A 6,273-nucleotide genomic window follows, 5' to 3' on the forward strand; every position below is an offset into this window, starting at 1 on the left:
TTTAGGACTATAGAGCAATAAAATCCTTAAGAGCCATTTGTAAGCTTTCCATCACAGGAGAACAAAAGACCAGTAAAAATTTGCTGGATACCAGGAGTCAGACCATATAAGGAATTGAAACTGTCCTGAAGACACCAGATTGCACACCTGAATTCCATCAGTATTCCAAGCCCACCAGTTCAGCCCCCAGATGCACTAACACAAGAGCTTCCCACCAGTGACTGCATATAAGGATGAAACTCTGGCTCCTGGGTGCTGCCATCATAGATCCAATGTCCCCTTGGCTTGGTGCTGTGCAGCTCTTCCCTTTGGATATCCCATCCCTCATCCCCTTTCATTAAATTAATTCATTTTTTAAAACCACCATCTGAGATGGCTATTTAGCCTGCCCACCTGCAACAATGCTAACTTTCCATGTTAACCTTTCAGTACCTCGACATTCTCTTATAAAACAGTCCATTGTGCGTGCAGACACCCATGATGGGCTCTTTATATCACCCCCCTGGGACTTGGATGCATGGGGACTAACATAAGCATTATACAAACGCTCTGGCTACTACTTTTATAGTGAACTAGAGGCCCGGTGCACAAAATTCGTGCATGGGGGTGTCCCCTCAATCCAGCCTGCGCCCTCTCCAACCTGGGACCCCTCGGTTGGAGGGGACTGCCTGTTTAGACCCTCTCACAATCCTGGATCACTGGCTCCTAATCGCTCACTTGCTTGCCTGCCAGGTCACCCCTAACTGCCCCCCTGCCAGCCTAATCACTCCCAACTGCCCCCCTCTGCTGGCCTGGTTGCCCCTAACTGCCCCCCGCCAGCCTGGTCACCCCCAACTGTCCCCCCTGCCGGCCTGGTCACCCCATGCAGCCTGCTTGTTCAGTCCTTTGATCATCCCTCACTAACCCCTGCCGGCCTGGTTGTAGGCAGCCATCTTGTGAGGGTGTGAGGGTTAATTTGCATATTATCTCTTTATTATATAGGATAATAAAGTGCCTTGTCTCTGATTTTGTAGCCTTATGTCTTCTGCCAGTATCCATGAAACAATAATAAGCTAACTTGATAGTTTGTAAGTAGAATAAAATCTCAATAAAACTGTCAGCATAGTGCTTGACAGTTTTGGAGATATGGATGGGAGGCTGACCGAGAGGGATTTCTGGAAGAGAAAGGATGAGGGCCCATCCTTTCTCTTCTCACATTAGGGAATGTGAGAAGACTTTCTGGGATCCAGTAGGGAATGCTCCTGCACAAATGGTGGGCAAGTGAGAAGGTGTAAAGAATCTGCCACTAAAATAATAATAATAATAACAAACAAATAAATAAAAGAATCTCCTACTGTCCTACCTATTAGTGAATGTTAGAGGCTAAGTGGTGAGACATAGGATTGAAAAAACCCACCTGATTGATACCTCAGTTCTTTCTCCTCTCTCTCTCTCTCTCTCTCTCTCTCTCTCTCTCTCTCTCCCTCTCTCAACAATCAATAAAAACATAATTGTTTAAAGTATTACATATATCTCCTTTCCCCCCCATTGATCTCTCCCCAGCCGTTCCCACTCCTTAGCACATGCCTTCACCCCGCTACTGTCTGTGTCCCTGGATTATGCTTATACTCCTCTCTCTCTATACCAGTAGCTACCATCTCAAGGGAAATGTAGCCACATATGTAGGCTATTTAGCTTCTAGGCAATAGTTCTCCTCAACCACCTACTTTTCTTGTGACCTAGTATCCATTTCAGAAGTCACCATTCTCTAGGGCAGTGGTCGGCAAACTGTGGCTCGCATGCCACATGAGGCTCTTTGGCCCCTTGAGTGTGGCTCTTCCACAAAATACCATGTGTGGGCGTGCATGTACAGTGCGATTGAAACTTCGTGGCCCATGCACAGAAGTCGATATTTTGTGGAAGAGCCTCACTCAAGGGGCCAAAGAGCCGCATGTGGCTCATGAGCCACAGTTTGCCAACCACTGCTCTAGGGCATTTTCAATTATCACACAAAAATTCATCCAGGCTTTGTTATAATATTCCTCCACTGGGTATCTGAGTCCTTCCCCCTTTTGTTGAAATATAATTGACATACATTACTGTATGAGTTTCAGGTATACAGCATAAAAGTTTGAATTACATACATTGTGAAATGATTACCATAATAAATTTGGTTAACATCCATCATCTCACATGGATACAATAAAAAGAAATGGGGAAAATTTTTCTCCTTGTAATGAGAACTCTTAAGATTTACTTAATCTTTCTATTTATCATACAACAGTGGTTAACTATAGACATCATGCTGTACATTACACCCCTAATACTCATTTATCTTGTAACTGAAAGTTTGTACCTTTTGACCACCTTCCTCAATTCCTCCCTCCCTCATCACAAATCTGATCTTTTTCTGAGTTTTTTACCTTACTTCTAGATCCTTCTCCTCTGCTTGAGTAAAGGACAAAATGTTATCATAACAATGACATTATCATGACAATGAACAGCCATCCCTAGGGACCTAGTTAAAAGGAAATATGACTATGGTTGGTGAGTCAAGGGAGTCACCAAAGCTGAAATAAACGGTGTCAGAAATGAGGATGTATAGCTTTAGGTAATGAAAAATATTAGAAGTTCACTTGTTGAGCCCAAGTGGACAGCCACTCCAAATTGAAAATGAAAAGTCTTGTTTACTGATGCAGTCTTGTTTACTGCTCTCTCCCTCCAAACCCCTCTCAATGCCTTCCTTCCTCTACCAGGATTTCAACTGCTTTAAAGAACAAGAAAGAAAAATACCATAAGAACTCACTCATTTATGGATAATAAAGAACATTATAACCCGATGAACAAAAAGATAGATACAGAGGCAGAGAAGCATCGAACAGACTGTCGAAGTACAGTGGGAAGACTGGGGAGTGTTGGGGAGAGGGGGGTAAGAGATCAACCGAAGGACTTGTATGCATGCATATAAGCATAACCAATGGACACAAGACACTGGGGGTAGGAGGGCGTGTGCCAGGGGGTAGGGAAGGCCGGGGAAAGGTCAATGGGGAAAAAAGGAGACATATGTACTATTATTTGTAATACTTTAAACAATAAAATAAAATTTAAGAAAAGAACAAGAAAGAGCATGCAGGGAAACTTGCATTGGGAGGCATTTAAACTTTTATGACTGCTAGAAACAGGCATTCAAGTCACCATCCTGCCTGGTAATATGGCAGAAGAGGGCACTGAACACAGCAGAGGTGGCCAATGGCTTTGAGGTCTCCAGGGTAGAGCTGTGGCCTATGAGGAGGCAGAAAGGAAGACTCCCTGAGCCCTGGCACTCTGGGGGGTACAAGGAGGAGGAAGAAGATGGGCAAGTACCTCCTGGGGCTAGGAGACAAAGAAGAAAAAGCCTCCAGCTTTTCCCTTAGGCTGGTCCCCTGCAGACTTCTCCCCTCCGGTGTTCTCTCTTCCCCTGCCTGGAACTACCCAGAGCTGCTGTTAACTTCTGATGTGCAGGTTAAATTGCATTTACCTGGACTCAACTGACAGGGTTTGAATAAAATTCTCAAGCAAAGGAAAATAGTTAAGTGACATTGTGGATGGGGCCTTCTGTGCCAATTCAACCTACTGTTGTGAAAATGTATAAGGAAATGGCTATGTTAAACGCTTGTACTATAAATGCTCATAAAGTGTCAGAGAGTTCTCCCACTCAGGGCACTGACACAAGTACAGAAGTTCTAGCTGGACCAACTTCCCTGATAATTGTTACTAGTGTGTGTTTGTGTGTGTGTGGCAGCATTTAGTATGAGTGCCTTTATCCTCTGATATACAAATCTTCCACTGTATAGGTGATGTCCTGGTGGTTGACTGTCATAACTCCAGATTAACAACCCTAGCTATAGTGTTATCACACTTCGCTCAATGGGTAGATCTTAAGGCTCTTCTCATAAGTGTGGCCAATCCTCCATTTAATGAAACTTGTTATATTTTTACTGACCTTGGGGCTGTTGCCAATAGCTTTGCCATTTGATCTGCCACTTGAAAGACCACAGACTGAAGATTAAAGATACCTCTTTTGGGGATCATAAACTGGAAATAAAGTGTGGATGCTGATGGTACTATCTGGTTCACTCACAGAGATGTCCACAGTAAAGGTCTGTTCTCTAATGAAACCATCTAAAATCAAATTACTGATCAAGCCTGCACTGCCCAGATTGCCATCACACATGGCAACACATTTGTTATCAGGGACTGGACACAAAGTAAAGAACTCTGATTCTGGTGCAGAAGCCATTACTACATTCCAGACTTGTCACTCTTGCCCAGCGTTGGCTTGTCTTACAGCAAAGGCCACATTACAGAGTATTGACTATCCTTGCTCCTGACAGATTGATTACATTAGACCTTTGACTGTCCCCTGCAGTGCTATTGATGGTGTCATCACTTTTGATATTTTTTGAGGTTAAGTATTGCTGTTCCAGTCTGATCAGCTGACTCCCACCACACCATTGTGGCTTCTGTGAGTCTTATCTGTATCATGTTTTCATCTCTCAAACCCGTTTGCAGCCAGAGAAGCTGTTCTCAAGATCTGGAAAAAATGATTTATTACCCGTACCTCTGACCAATCAGCTCCCAGCACACTCTGACCCTCTAATCCACAGTGTCTTGTGATTTTGCCCTACATAATATATAACCTACACATCATTCTCAAGGAGTGCTGGCTTTATGTTATCCTGGATAGTACCATTCATCAAAATATTTCTCCATTTCACTTCTCAGTGTTTAGTTCTGCTAGTACTGGGTGGATGAACTCTTTCTGCTCTATGTAACATGATCCTAAAAATGTTACTTTAATCATAATATATATTTATAATATTTTACAATCAGTAAAACAATATTGAAAAATTTAGCCCTAGCCGGTTTGGTTCAGTGGGTAGAGTGTTGGTCTGCAGACTGAAGAGTCCTGGGTTTGATTCTGGTCAAGGATACATGTCTGGATTGTGAGCTCGATCCCCAATGAGGGGCATGCAGGAGGCAGCCGATTAATGATTCTCTCTTATCATTGATGTTTCTATCTCTCTCTCCCTCTCCCTTCCTCCCTGAAATTAATAAAAATATATTAAAAGAAAAATTAAGAAATTTAGAAAAGTTGCTCAGCTTCACTGATAATTTTAAAAATGAAGATAAGAATTAAACATAATTATTGATATCATATTGGGAAAAATTCCAAGATGAACACACAATGTTATATAGAGTCCTAGTCTCTATAAACTTTTTTGATGGACCACATGTATTATTAGTAAAACTTTTTGACCTGGCACATTAAATATATGTTTACATGACTGTTTTTATGAATAAAGATGGGATCATATTATTCATACTCTTCTGCTACTTATAAATTCATGTGTACAATGATGTTCACTAAAATTTTTGGCATAGAAAAAATTTGAAATATTCAGAATGTCCATGGAAAAGGAACTAGTTAATTATTTAAAAATTTTAGTCAACATAGATAGGTGTAATAATCAGTTGCCAAAGAGAGTGAGGCAGGTGGATATTACTGACATAAGAGCAAGAGCAATATATCAACATCAAGTCTGAAAATACAGACAGGAAATGGAACTGTTTTCACAGTGGGGTTGGAGGGTTGGGTGTGAAATGTGAAGTTATGCAGGGAATTTGCTTTCCATTGTTCCAATTGTTTGTGCTGTTGACAATTTGTAAAAACTTGTGTAACTTTTCCCATTAGAACAAGCATGTCAAACTCAAAGGCTAACGCGGGCCAAATAAACAAGGTTTAAGTTTATGTGGGCCGCAAAAAAAAAGCTTCAGTTTTCATAGAAACGTGGGTTTATTTCAATAGAGACATGCTGAATACAAAGGGCTGAAATAAGTGAGTAATAGTTACCATTAAAAAATAGAATATTGGCTGGGCTGCAAAAATATTCTTTGTGGGCTAAAGTTTGACATGCTTGCATTAGAAGAATCCTAAAGATCTAAAACAAAACTAATAAGTCATTTGAATCATTACAACAATGCATTTTAAAGTTGAGAAAATTAGTAGGTTTTTGTTTATTTGTATTAGCCCATAGTTGGGGATTAGAAAAGTTCCTAAAGGGATTTGAGGGCAACGAGAAATGGGTTCACGCTTCCAAGCGCCTCAAAATTGTGCTTATGAGGGACATTTTCTAACATTTTAAGCAAGTTTCATTTTGCTTCCGTTAAAATGTAAAAAATTTTAAAAATGAAAATCGACTACCAGCTTGAGAAAGCTAGATCACCCGGATAAGCCACGCGCTCCTCCCCCTT

The sequence above is a fragment of the Myotis davidii genome, unplaced genomic scaffold (genome assembly GCF_000327345.1).
Source record: "Myotis davidii unplaced genomic scaffold, ASM32734v1 scaffold2701, whole genome shotgun sequence".
Taxonomy (NCBI): domain Eukaryota; kingdom Metazoa; phylum Chordata; class Mammalia; order Chiroptera; family Vespertilionidae; genus Myotis; species Myotis davidii.